At 41.6% G+C, this 16,511-nt stretch overlaps 1 protein-coding gene across 3 annotated transcripts in view; it reads left to right on the top strand.

Moving 5' to 3' along the window:
• RRAS2 (RAS related 2) overlaps positions 1 to 16,511 on the top strand; it is a 52,872-nt gene that overhangs the window by 10,588 nt on the left and 25,773 nt on the right. The window lies entirely within an intron of this gene.

Below are 16,511 nucleotides of genomic sequence, written 5' to 3'. Positions count from 1 at the left end.
CCAACCAGCTGTCGACCAGGATCCCACAAGCAGGGCATGAGTGCAACGGCACCCTCCGACCAGTGTTCCCCAGCAACTGGTGTGTACATAGGCTCACTGCCTCTGCTACTGGAAGTAGCACATAGGATTAAGTCTGTTCCCCTTTATGAGGTACAGTGTTGGAGGGAGGTAAAAGCCAAACAGCACCATTGAGGCCTAGCAGTTTTGAAGTAAAAGGAAGCAAACTGGAGAAGGAGGCCTCTCTGATAGAACCAGTCAAACTAGTACTGCTAAGAAATGAAGCTGATGTGAGGAACAGGTCTAACCAACCTCAGTCACCAGGGATAGACAATGTGGTGCCTGTGGGCACCAATGCACCCTAGACACCTTTCTTGGTGCCCACCAAGGTGGCCTAACCGTCCCACTTAAAAAAAAAATTAAAAAATCAACATATTTTCTTACCAGCAGCTGGTGTTGTTGTGAAATGTGTGCTGAAAACTGTGGGTTTAAAGGAGTTCTTAATGTGTTGGAACTCAGACCACCCTTTGCTTTGTATGCCATCTTTTCATCAGGTTACCTTACCATGCCTCCCATGGCAGCCACTTTGTGGTAGTGCCCAAGACAGTTTATCAAATTGCAGGATGTGCCCACAGCCCCCAAAGGCTGCCTACTCCTGAGTTACACCATTCAAGTATAATGGTTGCCCGTTATTTTCAAGACATTTCTCCTTCCTTGGCAGAGGGTGGGGGCCGATTTCACCAGCCCTGGCCCCTGACAGAAGCCCTTCTCAGCTATTCCCAGGACTAAAGACAAAAGGGGTGGGGGCACTGACCAAGCACTGTTAGCTCCCCTGCCCTTCTCCATGTAGTCACTCCTTTTTAAAAGGCAGAGACAAATAAAGCAAAAAGTAACCCTTCCCCCTATGTTGGCATGCCATATAGGTGATTGTCTGTGCGAATTTAGGTTGTTAAGCCAACTCTAATACTAACCTTGCAGTCTTCACTCCCTTCATTTCCACTCCTATGTAATCTTTACTGCAACAAAGAAAGATGCTGTCATGCAGGAATCTACAAATGTTGGATTTCTGGAATTTCCTATAACAAATCCTTTTTCAGTCGTTTTAATGAAGCAGTACAAAGCAAACAAGTCCTAGACTCAGTTCAATCCGTTCTACATAATATTGCAGGAGAGAGCAGTGAGGTTGAACAGTGTTGATTGTCATGATCACCTCAACCAATGGTAGAGCACTTTTGCTCTGCCAGGGAAATCTGGATCTTTAAAAAAAGATTTTAGAACAGAATACTTCTTGTAGGACCCAAAAGAAATTAAGCATGGTGAGCTGCTTAATGGAGTAATACTACTTTTAGTAGTAGCACTACTAAAATATGAGACTTAGGAGAAATCCTTTTTGGAGATGATAACTAAGAATAATGCTGCTGCTAAGGAGGTGGAACAGCAGATAATTTCAGTGGGAAAGAATCTAAAATGTTTAAGGGAGGAATTGAAGGATTTTAAACAATTTGTAATGGAGGCTTTGTTCCTTGCATTCTCTGTGCCTTCCTGCTGCTGTCTGACCTTTCGATTACAACACATTCTATATGTCCTGTAGTTTCTTGTTGTTGTTGTTTTATAAAACTGCATGGATTCCAGCTAAATAGAGCCTTATTGTATCAAGGAAGGTACATGTAATATCACATGATATTCCTCATGATCTGCTCAACTGCAGCGAGGAACTAGTTGCGCACAACACCGCAATTTTTATTTCAAAACATGAATTGGTTTCTCTCTTTCTCTATATACATTCAAGAACATTGAGCAAGGCAGTTTACTTATAGATCAAGTGCCTTGAGCTCTCCGGAAGCAACAGCCAGTCGTGAATGGACAGAGCTGTGTTTTCCCATGAAACGGGTGATAATTTGTTTGGTAAATCATATTGTTACAGTGCAATCTTTTGCATGTCTACCTGGAAGTCTTTCCCACTGAGTTCAGACTAAGTGTGCATAAGATTGCAGACTGAATTGAACTAAGCAAACTTAGCAAACATAGGCAAAGAGTTCACATGTAATGACAATCCATCAGTTTAAAAACTGATGGGTTATAGTGCATGGGTGAGCGTGCTGCCTGCAGTGTGCCTGCCTCTTCCACTTTTACTCCACAGCTGTTCCCTTTGTAGGTTGTGGAGCGTGATGTCTGAACCTGGACTGCTGGGTTGTTTAGGGGCTAACCAACCCAGCGGTTAACCCAACAACAAACCATAGGTTAACAGCTGTGGTTTTTAGCCCCTAAAAAAACAGATAGGGTTGTCATTATGTGCAAACCAAGTCATAGAAATCATAAAAGACAAGTGTAAAATGATCAGGTTGGCTTAGAACCAGGTGAGATACAGGGTGCTGTTTTCAGGAGCTCGTAGCTAGATTGTAACAGAAGTGATTCTTCCAAGCCCTTCACCTCCTGCCCAACCTCAAACATGTGATGATCCTATTTTTCCACATTTTGTAAATGTTTGACCTTACTTGTTTACATAGAAAATCAGTATTTAACTCCAGGTTGTAGTCGTGCAATGGAGTATAGATTTAGTAAGTGTACACTTCACTGCCTGGAGTATAATTTTGTGTAGAAAGGCAGTAAAAATGATTTAAATGTTGGGGAACATGGGGAGCAAGAAGAACTTCTGGCAAACAAGCCCCAACTGGCCATTTGCCTAGGCCAGTCTTACCCAATCATTCCCTGTAGATGTTTTGGGCTAAAAGTCTCATCAGCCCCAGCCAGCATGGCCAGTGGTTGGGGATGATGGGAGTTGTAGTCCAAACAATCTGGTGTACACCAGGTTGGGGAAGGCTGGCCTAGGCACAGGCAGATGTTTTCTAGCCAGCTTGAGGATAGTGCTGCCCTGATGCTGTGGAAAACTATAGCCCAAGAAGACCCACAGGCAGTAGATGACATGGACTTTTGGCCTCTGATGTCACAGAGGTGCTGGATAGGCTGAGGCCCAGGCTGCTGGGTTCTTAGAAAGATGAGATATTAGTATTTGAACTCTGAGATTGTGGTACAATTTTTAGTAAGTCATGAGTTTTAGAACTTTAGATCAAGTTATCCGAAGAAACATTTTCTGGAAATAGACAACAAACTGCTGGGGGGAGGGGGGACGGGACGGGACATTAAAGTGATAAAATAAAACAGACTGCAACATTTTTGGCTGGTCTTGATAACAACCAAAATTTGTGGCTCCCAGGACCCTGGTCTTAACCAACAGGGGTGATGCAAAGTCTGATGTCAAGTTGAACTTGAGAGGTTTTTAGAGCACCTCCAAAGCAAAGTGGAAGGGTAAGTTGTCACTGCTCCCTTCCCCAGCTCCAAGCCAAAGAGGACTGGGGTTGTCCAAGCCCTTGGTGTACCTTTGGCGGGGGGGGGGGTGAGATATGTTTACCATGTAGAGTGAGGATAAACACACTGTATGTTGAAACTTCTCTTCTGGTTTATCTGCTGTCTTCCCAGGAGGTTGCATTCCATGCATTTTATAGCTAACTGCAATGTGTCCTTCCACTACTGCTTTAATATGTATTGCAGGAGACTTGGGGGTCCTGCCTTCTTAAAGAGGCCTTTTGTTCGTTAGGAGAGGGGAACTGATAAGGATAGCGAGAGAATGCTGCAAGGTCTGTGTTATTGTATAGTATGTTCTTTGTGGCTAACTACCCTCGACAGTTGGGAAAGCAAATTTGTATGCATAGAACTTATAACACAGCTCTAAATGTGTCCAGATTAACTCTCAAAGGTAAATATGACTTAAAATATTACTGCAAACTGTTATATATTCCTGAAAGCTAAAACTATTTTAAAACATTATGTAAAAGATGATATAGCAGTCATTTCTGAAAGGATACATTGGAATTGACTTTCTACTAGCCAACCTGGGACACAGTATAGGGAGCAAATTGGCCATTCTACCTTTAGGCAGAGTTGATGATCAACATAAATAACTGAAGATTGTAGAGAGCACACAAAATAAGCTTGCCTGCCATTCGACTAAATGGGGTTTCAGTGCATGTCTGTGTGCTGGGATGCAGTGGGGCAATCAATTGTAGACTTTGTTACACAGATAGTAGTGTTTATCCTCACAGAACCACAGCAGTTATCTGAATACAGAGGGGCAGCTGTTGCAGAGCTTTAACAGTTTGCTTTCATGGCCTATAATTACTGCAAACCTGCTGTTAGAGGGAGGACAGCAGGAAAAACAATCCTCTTCTCCTTCCTCTGCTTCTCCTCGGTATACTTATGGAAGATCAATCTGTCAAGAGGCTTGGCTTCTACCGACATCTATTAAGTAAGGAGATAATAAAGCAATTCTTGATCCTTTGCATCTTCTGGAATGTCATGGGATGGAAGAGCTGAACTTCCTCTTTCTGAGAAGAGGAATAATCAATTATTTTTTGGATAGTGGCTTTTGGTTATGTGATGGATAAGAGATGTGCTGAAAAGGGTTCCCTGTCCTAGAAAGCGACAGTCCTGTAGGAGTTTCCTGGGAGGGAATTGGAGGGAGAAAGGAAAATGGGTGACCTGAGTAAAAGAGGCATTGTGGAAAAGGCAGAAGGTAAAGACAAAATGACCTGGTTTGCATGTAATGGTGGCAAATCATGAGTTAATTAACCTATGATTTGTCTCATTGCAGGCCATATGTGAGCTGCTTCTGCATTGCATAATCAACCTCTAATTGACCCTATCATAGGTTGTCGTGTGATGCATGGACCCGGACACTATGGGTTGTTCATGAGTTAAACAATGCAAAGTTAACTTACGATTAGTTCTTAGGTTAAGTTTGGGTTGTTTAACACAAATAATGTCCAGGTTTGTACATCACGCAACAACCTGTGAATGGGCTAATCAGAGGTTGATTATGCAAAGCAGAAGTGGCTTGTGCATGGTGTGAAATGGAACAATTTATCCCCTCACTGCCCAACAGAGGATACCCTTAATTCTGTCCTGTCATATCAACTAAGGGAGATTGAGAACATCTGCCTAGCATTAACATGAACACAATGTAGATGCTCTTTGAGCTAAAATTCATTCTAATACAGCCTTCCCCAGCTTGGTGCCCTCCAGATGTTTTGGACTGTGACTCCCAGAATTCCTCACCACTGGCCATACTGGCAGGGGCTGATGGGAGAAAATAAAACAAATACATTAAAAACACAATAAAAGAAATAAACAGCACCAACCATTTAAAACTGTTTTAAACTCTACTCTCATATATACCTGCCTGGACCCCAAAATTGGCTTCAGCAGTCTTTTTCCAGGAGCCCCCACCAAAGGAAGTGAGGTGGGTGGCTACTAAGAAGTGGACCTTTTTTGCTGTGGCAGCCCAGTTGTGGGATGAGCTTCTTAGAGAGGCTCTCTTGGCGCCTATGTTGTGCTCTTTTGGGCACAAGGTGAAGACCTTATTTTCCCAGGCATTTTAGTCTTTCTGTTTCTGTTGTTTAAAATCTGTTACTGTATTTTAAATCTTCGCACTGTTGCTAGGTTTTATTTTGGTTTTTATTTTGAAACTTTGAAACTTCTGTATTGTATTTTATCATGTTGCATTTTGTGGTTTTAATTGTTGTGAACCGCCCAGAGGGTTTGGCTTTTGGGACGTATAGAAATATAATAAAGAAATAAAAAGAAATAAAATAGACCTCCTTCAGCAACAGACCAGCTTACATGCCAAAGGTCTGCCTGAATAAAAATATTTTTGCCTATCGGCAGAAAGCACAACCTAGCCTCCCTCAGCAGGGAGTTCCAGGGTTTGGGAATGACCAGCAAGAAGATCCTCTTTCTGTCTCCACCAAATGTGCCTCTGATGGCAGTGGTATTGAGAAGGGGGCCTCCCCTGAAGATCTTAAAACCTGGGCAGGCTCATATGGGAGAGGGCAGTCTTTCAGATAGCCTGGTCCCAAGCCATATAAGACCTGATGGATCATAACCACATTTTGAGTTGTGCCTGGAAACAGACTGGTAGCCGCTGAAGCTGTTGTAACAAGGGAGTCCTGTTCTCCCTGTAACTGGCCCCAGTCAGTAGTCTGGCTGCAGCATTCTGGACCAGCTGAAGTTTCCTAACAGTTTTCAGAGGTAATACCCTTGTTTTAAAAAAACTACCCATCTCTAAATCCCACTGTACTGGATAATGTCCAGCCAGTCTCCAGTATTCCATTCTTGGCAAAGTGCTGGAGTGTGTTGTGGCTTTTTCAGCCCAAGGGGCTTCTGGATGAAGCAGATGACCTAGATGCGTTTCAGTCTGGCTTCAGCCTTGGGTATGGGACAGAAACTGTTTTGCTTTGGTGAACAATCTATGGCAGGAACTGGGAAAGGGGAGTGTATCCCGATTGGTTCTGATTGACTTTTTGGTAGCTTTGATACCATTGACTATGGTATCCCTCTGAGGTGGCTGTCTGAGATATGGGACTGGGAGCAGCTGTTCTACACTGGCTCCAGTTATTCTTAGAGGGGCGATTTCAGAAGGCATTGTTGGGTGTGTGTGTGTGTGTGTGTGTGTTCCTGTTTGACATCTTGAGGGCCCCAGGTTGGGGAAGGCTTCTCTAATACATGTAACTGCAAGTTTGTGAATGTTTTGTCACTTCCAACAATAAGCAACTCTAGTTGTGTCTTAAGTGCACAAGTTGTGGTTCACCAGATGTTTCAACAAAAATAGCACTTGAGATATATATACTCTGTATTTTTAAAATGGATACTTGTATAGAAAGTAAACATGCAAAAAAGTGTGGCCTAGCACATCTAAATTTCACATGTTGAGGTTCTCGTTGGTGTGTGAAATTACTTTTAATACACTTTAAAGTAGTTCAGGCATATATATAGCCATCCATGTAGCTACTCTTGGCAATCTTCTATCTGACCAACAAAGTTCTATTAAGCTTGGGAGCTCTTGACACTTACCTTGGGGCTACATTTTTCTCCTTTACTTATGGGAGTTGTCTGTGTGCTATAGCAACCAGATAGATGTGTGATCTCCTAGCAACCAGATAGATGTGTGATCTCCTTAATATGACTCTTTGCTGTAGAAATCTCTTATGTGCTGACTGCTCACACACTGATCCAGTTCACACATAACTAGAGCACATGGTTTATTTAGTCCATGGATTGTTGAATCCTGAGTTGTGATGTGCAAACCATGGTTTGTTAACCATGAACAACCCAGAAAGCAAGCCCATGGTTTGTTGCTGGGTTGTGAACTCTGGGTTGTTTAACCATGGGTTGTCATAACGTGTGAACCCAGAGTCTTGAGTTGTTCATGGGTTGTTCTGCTAGGCTACGGAGACAGCGAGCCAGACTGGTCCAAAAAATGAGCTGCACTACATGCCAGCAGCATTGCAAAGGCATTTGGGATACAGGGAGGGAGTGGGCAAAATAGGAGGCATACAAATAAACCAGAAATTGAGAAAACAAAACATGGTTTGTTAGATTGTCTGCCACACAAACCCTGGGTAGGGCAACAAACCATGGGGTAAACAAACCATTGGTTAGTGTTGTGTGCAGACCAGGTCACTGAGTCTTTCTGGAAGAATCTGTGAGAAGAGCCCACTTTCTTATAACTTAATTATTTCTCATCTTCCTGCTTTTGTTATTTTTTTATTGTCTTCTCAGTTAACTTAACCCTCGATATGGAATACTTCTGATCAGGACACATTACATCAGTTCCATAGTGCTCCCAGAGAATCCTCATGCCAGATGTTAACACACTGCTGCACCGGGCCTGGAAGTAGTCCTCCTTAGTGTGGGCAGTGAACATAGTCCTGTTGTAGGATGGCTTCCACCCACTTATTAGATTCATCTGATTTTTATGTAGTTTAATATGAATAGTAGCTTTGTACCTGTGCATTTGTTAAAATAGCCAGTGTCAAAATTATGGAATTTCTAAGCCTGGAAGTAATGATCCCAAAGATTATATGCTATGCAGCATGAAATTAGTATTTGCTAGTAGTTAGTTTTTGCTAATTACTAGCCAGTCCAAAATTTAAAAGATGGAGAGCTTCATGTATCCTGTCCCTTTAAACAAACACAGAGATCACTATTCATTTAATGAAATAACCCCCTTTCGTAGTTCTCATTAAAGAATATGCTTTCATTCTCATGGTTAATTTGAGAAGGCACTGCTTTGTGAACCTGCAGGTTTAAATTCTGAGCTGCCTTAACAGTAATTGTGGTATTCACAGGCTTTTGCATCCATATATTGTTTGTTATTCACCAAGCAGATGGTAGCCATTCATACTTCTATTTGCAGTGCCTTAGGAAGGCTTTCATGCAGTTTATTTGTAACCTGAGAACAATTCTCATGTGAGAACTTACTCATGCAAATAACAAGAAATGAAAATAAGTGGGGACAGAAGGTACAGAGGGGAAGCACCTTGCTGGAAACCACCCCCTGCAGCAGCAGTCTGAATGTACATGTGCTATTAAAGGGTCTGCATTTTTCTCTTAATTTAATGGCATATTCTTGCCAGCTGAACTCTAGAAGAAGGGAAGTCTCTAGTGGAGTTTTGCAATGCACGCTTCCTATCTAGCTTATTCCTGGAGTCTAGGCTTTAACTGTACATGTTTTAATGTTGTAAAGCCGCCTTAAGCCCCATTTACAGCTGCATTTAGCTTAATCTAAGACCTTTATGGCCTCAAATGGCATAGCAGACACCATTTGCGTCTGGAGACAGTCAGCCTCAGCCAGCGATACGGCAATGGCAGCTGTATCGCTGGCACGCTGGAGTTGGCGGCGGGGAGGATCCGGCTAGCAAGGACTTCGCAGGGAAGCAGAGGGAAGCGATCCGTTCCTCCACAGACTCTGGAGGCCGGATTCTTTTGAATTCAGCCTCAGTGGGGTCCGTGGAGGAATTCTCCAACATCCCTATGGCCTGAAGCAGTGCCTCCCAAACCACAGCTCCAGCCTTGCTTTTAAAGTCTGCAGGCGGTGGTGCAGGAGCAGGTGGAATAGCGCCCCGAATCCAACAAAGACAGAAGTAACATGCTTCTACCTTCGTAACAGATCAGCAGGTAGAGAGCTCAATGTTCAATTTAAGAGAAACCGGCTCAATCATAATATGCATCCCAAATATCTTGGGGTCACACTGGATAGGACACTTTCTTATAAAGAACACCTGATGAAGACTGCTGCCAAACTGAGAAGTAGAAATAACATTCTACACAAATTATGCGGCACTAGCTGGGATTTTACAGTGGATACGCTGAGAACGACCGCATTCAGTCTGGTTTACTCAGCAGCAGAGTACTGTGCCCCAGTGTGGCTTAATAGTCTGTACATGAGGAAGATCGATATACAACTGCATGAGTCAATGCACATTGTTAGTGTGACGACATGACCTACTCCCACATACTGGCTGCCTGTTTTGAGCCACATACCACCTCTGGATGCGAGATGAAAGAGTGCCCTTTTTCAAGAATATCGGAAGATTATTGACAGTCTCCAGCTACCAATATTAAATGACGTAACCTACTTGGAGCGAAACAGGCTAAGATCGAGACATCCAACCATTTCTACTGCTAAAGCTCTTCTAGAAGATTATATTAATATCCACAACACATGGAAACAACATTGGCTGGGAAACTGCCCTCCACAATGCCAGAGATTGCCCTGCATCTTGGAAAAACCACCTGGATTTGACCAGCCCCGTGCGATATGGATAACCTTGAACCGAATTCGCATGGGTCAGGGTAGATGTGCAGATGCCCTTTATAAATGGGGCAAAATAAATAATCAAATTGTGATTATGGGGCTGAAAAACAAACTTTCCAACACATAGTGACAGAGTGTCAAAACTGAGCCTGCAATGGAGATTTGCCGATTTCCTGGCTGTGACAACTGAAGCTATATCTGTAACCTAGACATACAAAAAACTGTATCTGTAACCTAGACATACATTTGTGATCTTCCTGTCTATATTTTATATTTTATATTTTATACTTTATATTTTATATTTATTATGCTCTATGTTTTTATTGTAATGTGATGTGAATGTGCCATATGATAATAAATAAATAAATAAATAAATAAATAAGCACGCGCCCCCTTGATGGAACAGCCTGAAGGAATGGGTAAATGCAAAGACGCAAGGTAGGCTCAGTGGGCTGTTCACACGTCATAGTGGCATTTCATGGTAAATCATGGGTTAATTAATTTGCGGGGACGCACACCATTTCCATTTTCTGTAATAACAACAACAACCCTAAGAACACCTCATTCATAGGTTGTTAGTGTGATATCCGGACTTGGACGCTTTGGGTTATTTGTGGGTTAAACAACTCCAAATTAACCGAAGAACAAATTATAGGTTAACTTCGGGTTGTTTAACTCTCAGACAACCCAAAGTATCCTAGTTTGGACATCACACTAACGACCTATGAATTTATTTTAGTTGTGATGTTCATATGCCACTGAATATAATAACATCCCTAAGAGAGGAGAGCTGATTGTATGTTTTTTAAAAGTGGAAGTGGCCGGTGCATGGGAGATAGCACACCCACTTTCTCCCGCTCATGCTTAACAACCCATGGGTTGTTTAAATCTTGGGTTGTTATGTGTGATCCAGGTCACAAGTTTTAAATTGGGATGGGATCACTGTGTTCACATTTGCCTTGTAAAACATTCCCTTGTCTGCACCGACACTGAGCTTGGCCCAATTCATACCAGGACTCTTCCTTAGTAGAGCTAGTTAATGAGAGTGGGAGACAAGCTGTAGTCAGTATTTCGAAGTGTTCCTGTGGCATTAGCTTTGGCCATGGTGGGAGTTGATAGTATGTGGTGATGAAGTATCCATATAGTAGCAAACTGTGAACTTTGGGTTTCCTGCTATGCTAATGGTTATCCAACAATCTTGTGCATGTGTGTGTATCATGGTAATGTTCTCTGCACTTAGTGCTACTGCCTCTTGCCCTTTTATTCTGGAACTTGGTAGCTGATAGGACAAAGTGGTTTATATCAGCCTTCTACACTTCCTCTATGCAGCCTTCATGTGGATATGTCTGAGAATGATAGGTTTACTCCACATTTATTTGTATATGGCTAATTGTATATGGGTAAAAACAATATTTTTTTGAAACAAGAAACAATTATATTTTGTTTTTAGGTGATGTATGTATGTGCTGTGACATGCATCATCTGGCATTCTGTCCCAAGATAAGTTTGCCATCCACAGTTTTTATAAATATTTGTATTAATAATAAATATTTTCTAAAAACAAAAAAAATCCAACCAGAGAACTCACATTTCACTTTCAAAACTCAATTTTATATTCAAGAACAAAATTATACAAAAACATAATGGACGTAGGCCTTGGCTCTTGTATTACGTTACACAGGAATGGCTTTTCAGAGTTTTCTTTTTCCTTCAGCGCCGTCTCTGGGCAAGTGTCTTGGTTCAAACATTACAGAGAACCCATTTGTTCTGAGCAAAAGACTTTGTTAGCCTACCAAAAGTATTACATCTTCCATAACCTTCAAGATGGAAATATAGTTACTTTATATTTAGGAGCATATAACATGGCACAAAAGAATGTAAGTGTGGTCCAGTAGATAGTGTTGCGATTGGACCTGGGGTGTCTAAATTCACATCTCTGGTTAGGCCATCAATTCATTGGTAGCCTTGGGGAAGTCACACTCATCTCACTGATTAATGCAAAACAGTATCACCATTTTGGACTTCAACAACAGCAGTCTTGCAAAGAATGGTAAATAGGGTGCGTGTGTGTTTGTTTTGCTGTGTTTGTGTGGGTTACAGTAGATAAAGGTTTGTGCACAATTTTATAGTAAGCAAGCACTTGTGTTTTTTAACAGCAGCATGTAACATGGGGGCGGGGGGGGATGAGGGAACCATTCAGTAAAAGAATAAAGCTGCTTGTCATTTCTCAGTCTCAGTGGTGTATGCTCACTGAAATGCTAGAGTAATCTCTCTGATTTGTATATTTACCTTACTATTGCTTGTTCTGTGTCATCGGACATTGTTTGAACACCTTTTGTTAACTTAATCTCTATGGTTCCAGTCAGTTGAGCAAAACCAAATCCATCAAATAATAACATGGGGAACCAACTACTGTTGAGGCTTTAAGTATTCTGCATTTATATCAGTAAGTTTTCCACTAGTGCTCAGTCATTCCAAATATCATGATTCTTCAGGCATATATAAAGATATAAAAAGCAAGCATTGGCAGTAACTAATCCGTTCTGATTGGAGCATAACAGTAACAGAATTCAGTGATCTTAGCTTATGAAGGTCTGGTGGTGACTAAGCTATTCACTGACATTTAGGCTGCCTTTATGAGTAAAATCGAGCATATAAAATGGTACTTCGGGGCATATTTATGCAATTTTCAGAGCAATTTTATTTAATTAAATATTTTTACGCTGCCTTTTAGGGTAAAAACCTTCCCAAGGTGGATTACATAAAATAATCCTTTGCATGTTTTACTCAGAAGTAAGACCTAGATCTGGTTTGCACATAACAACCCAGAGTATGGGTTGAGTATGGCTTGGTTCACACGCAATGACAACCTTGAGTATGGGTTGTTGTTACATGCAAACCAGGTCCTACTCTGATTTCTGGTGCTTACTCCCATGTAAATGCACATAGGATTGCAGCCTCAATGATATAAAAACCTTACATTGCTCCCCTATACAGGCTACTCAGAAGTAAGCCCCTTTGAGTTCAGTGGGTCTTACTCCCCGGTAAGTGTGTAAGATTGCAGTCTTAGTTTTGTACAAGAAACGTTGCAGATATACCCAATACTAGAAAGAGTGCTATCTAACACGTGTATCTTAGTTACTGTCATCTGAAAAGTAAGGAAACAACTGAAACTAGAAACCACATTTTGTAGTAAACAAGTCTTGTTCACAGTACTGAGGACTAGCAACATATTTGGAGATAAAGCTGAACTTTGTAACAAAGCATAGAACTCTCCAGCAAGTGTGGGCAACCTGTGGTCCGCAGATGATGGATTACAACTCTCATAAGCTCCAGCCAGCAAGCCAATGGTCAGAAATGATAGGAGCTGGAGTCCAATAATATCTGGAGGTTGCTGACCCCTGCTGTGTTGGGTAGATACAGGAATTCTCATTCATGCTATCAATTGTCTTACACAAAAATCTTCATACCATACTCTTCATACTTTTGAGTGAGTAAATCCTTGTCTTAAAATTCATTATATTCATTCAAAAAGAGAATTTCATAAGAGGTTATTTAGTCTTCCCCAAAATTTCCAGTCTTTCCGTTGGAGCTGATGGAAGCCAAAGTCAAACAACATCTCAGAGAGAGAACCTTTTTGCTGATTTTTCCTTCCTCACCCCCTCCCAAGGCTTTTACATGTCTACCAAAGTCTAGTTGGTCCAGAGCAGGCTTCCATGAGTGGAAAGGGGAGGAGAGAAGGAAGCAATTTTTGCTGTTTTCCCTCTTCACCACCTGAAATTTGCTCCGGGGGCTTGGAGGACCCATTGAAACAGTGTGGGAACTGGCCTGCATGGGTGTGACAGCTGTAAAAGAAAGGGGTAGCATTGTGTCAGCTGATAAAATATTTTATTATATCTATATGCTACCTTTCTGGTAGGAAGTCCCTTCAGGGTGGCTTACAAAACTAAAAAAAAAAAAAACACCTATAAAAATAAAATACCAAACATTAAAAATATTAAAATAATGTTTTTAATAATACGGAAATAAGTGGATTTGGGCTATTTTGGTAAAGTTATCAATTCCAAGACAGATGCTGTCTAGTTTTCAACAAGAAGAGCTGTTCTTGTTCTCTTCAGTGCTACTTATGTGATCAGGTTATTTCTCAGACTTGTTCTCAAGTTACTCATTAATTTAGTTTGAAATAAGTCACTTGTCAAATGCCCTTACATGCCAGTTTTTAGAAGTCTTTAGAACTCATTCATGTCAGGTGGCTTCTGGTTCGACTTCATTTTGGAATTTTATATTATAACTTTACTGACAACTTCTCTACTCATTTTTACTAGATCTGAAACTGAATTGAATCACAAATCTTTGCATACAGTGCATCCATTAACTTGATAAGAATTCCAGCTTTCAATTATAACTTTGGATTATTATTATTTTTTAGCTTCTGTCACTGCTATGAACCTTAGGCCGTGTTTCTTGGAAGAGTCTGAGACCAGAGGGTGGATGTTGAGGCCTTCTAATAACTAGATCCAAATAACCTTTTCAACAGCAAAGGTCATCCTACGCCTCTGTAGGTGTAAGCCACAGTGGTTCTCTTGACAAAACCAGAAGTATAAGTTGTGCTCATTTCTCACAGCTACTTTCTTAGATTGGAATTGCACAGTGGTAACTAACTTCTCACCATATGGTTAGGCCTGTTTATCATTGAGCGCTTAAAGCAGAATTTCACACTCTTCTAAACAACTCAGTAGTTTCCAAATGTCCTCAAACTTGCGTAGCAAGCTTAAAAATATAAATCCTGACTGTGCAGAATATGACTGTCCCCTTTAGAGTGAAACATCTACAGTGAACAGTTCTGATGTATTTTACAGTGCAAATAGTGGACCAGTTCCACTGCAAAAGGCTATGTTGTGAAAACAGCAACTAGAATATGCATATGGAATGTCCAGCTAAATGTTTTCCGAATGGTCCTTGCACAATTATGCTTTGCCAGTACCTCATGATTGGTTCTCGCTAGGCAACAATAAATATCTCAACGCAAATACTTTCAAACCATAGAGTAGACTGACGCTCTTGACGTAAGTTACTCTACTGGCTAGACGACTGGCTTGATCTGTGTAGAACACAGCATTGATGGTAAAATGGAAGGGAGGAATATAACCTCTGCTCTCCTAGGAGTATTTTTATTTCCGAAACCTCATTGTACATGGTTTCTAGTTCTCGTCACTAAAAGGATGGCAGGCCCACTAACAGAATATCTCATCTAGTTTTCTGAGACTAAACCCTCCAAATGCAGGGCAGGACACACTGTTTTGTTCCATCAATATCAGTAACTTTTATCAGCTGCAAAGTGTGCAATTGCTATAGTTTTACCACCAGCATGCCTCTGAATAGTAATAGTTGATATGGTACAACAATGGGAGAGGGCTATTGCGCTCATGTCCTGCTTGTCAGTTGGCCACTGTGGGAACCAGGTTGGTGGACTAGATAGACCTTTGATCTGATCCAACAGGGCTCTTCTTATGTTCTTTCTCTTTTTTGGTTGTGCCCACACATCTTCACTACTGTGTAATCATCGAGTTTGAGTTTGGGACTTGAGTCCAAAACATCCAGCTCTACCATAGTGGCTTGCCTGAGGCTACCAATGATGACTCTGTCAGCACTGTTTCACTATCTAGTAGAAATACTACTCCCAAGAATAACCCAAGCTCTGTTCCTAAATGAGAGCCAGTGTAGTATAGTGATTAGAGTGTTGGACTGGGAATCAGGAGATCCAGGTTCTAGTCCCCACTTGGGCATGAAGCTCACTGGGTGACTTTGAGCCAGTCACTGATCCTTAGCCTAACAGGGTTATTGTGAGGATAAAACGGAGAGGAGGAGGACCACGTGAGCTGCTTTGGGTTCCTTGCAAGAGGAAAAAAGGCAGGATATTAATGTAATAAATAAACGTACATTTTTGGGCTAAGCTGAATATTAGAGTTGTTTGAGTTTTTGAAACAGAATCTAACACATGGAAAAGCAACACTTGTCTATTAAAACTTTACATTTTGCTATTGGTAACATGTCCTAGGTTTAGAAGGAGTAGACAGCCTTCCCACCCTGGTGCCCTCCCACAGAGGTTTTTGAACTACAACTCCCAGCAGCCCCAGCCAGCATGGCCAGTAGTCCAGGATGATGGGATTCTTAGTCCAAGGCATCCGGAGGGCACCAGGTTGAGGAAGGCTTCAGCATAGAGGGAAATGGTGAATGCAGCATCTTCCATATCGTTTCAGAGGAAAACGAAGGAGATGTCTTCTCTGTGTGGAAGGAGAAGCAATTCAGATTGCAGGGAACCATGGAATGCTACAAGTGACTCTAATATTCAACACTGGTCTATGCCCCCTGTGTGTTAAACTTTAACAGGCATCTAAGAAGGTCCTTTTGATTCTCCTGGTGCTCAGGCAGGGCTGTTGCATTGTAGGGATAGATGTCATAAAAATTAAATAGTTTTAAGACTTCAGTTCCAAAGTGTATTGATCCTAATGTCACCTGTGTGTGGGGAGTAATTGGGTAAATATTTGCCTTGAGCTAACTGGGTCTGAGTAAATTTCACTTTGTGCACATACCCTTGCATAAAAGCCCTCCCCCGGCATAGCTCAGCAGACTCTCTGTCAAGCTGAAGTTATGTCCAGATGCCTTGAAACTCAATCTCAGGCATGTGAATATCAGAACAAAGAGTATAGGGTTGATACTTTGTTTTACTGCGGCATGGCCAGACGTCAGTGCACTTTCCATCTGTGGCCAACCATTTTGCTTCTTGCTGGTAGGAGAAGAGGGAGACAGCGAGTATCTGCCTTGGCTAATGTTCTCCTTTCTTGGGGGCAGGGGGAAGGCT

This window comes from Heloderma suspectum, chromosome 1 (assembly GCF_057233095.1).
Source record: "Heloderma suspectum isolate Gila_16-S chromosome 1, 16-S_ref, whole genome shotgun sequence".
In the NCBI taxonomy this organism is placed as follows: Eukaryota; Metazoa; Chordata; class Lepidosauria; order Squamata; family Helodermatidae; genus Heloderma; species Heloderma suspectum.
Note: the sequence above shows the minus strand (reverse complement) of the source record. Positions and strands in the feature narration are given on the sequence as shown.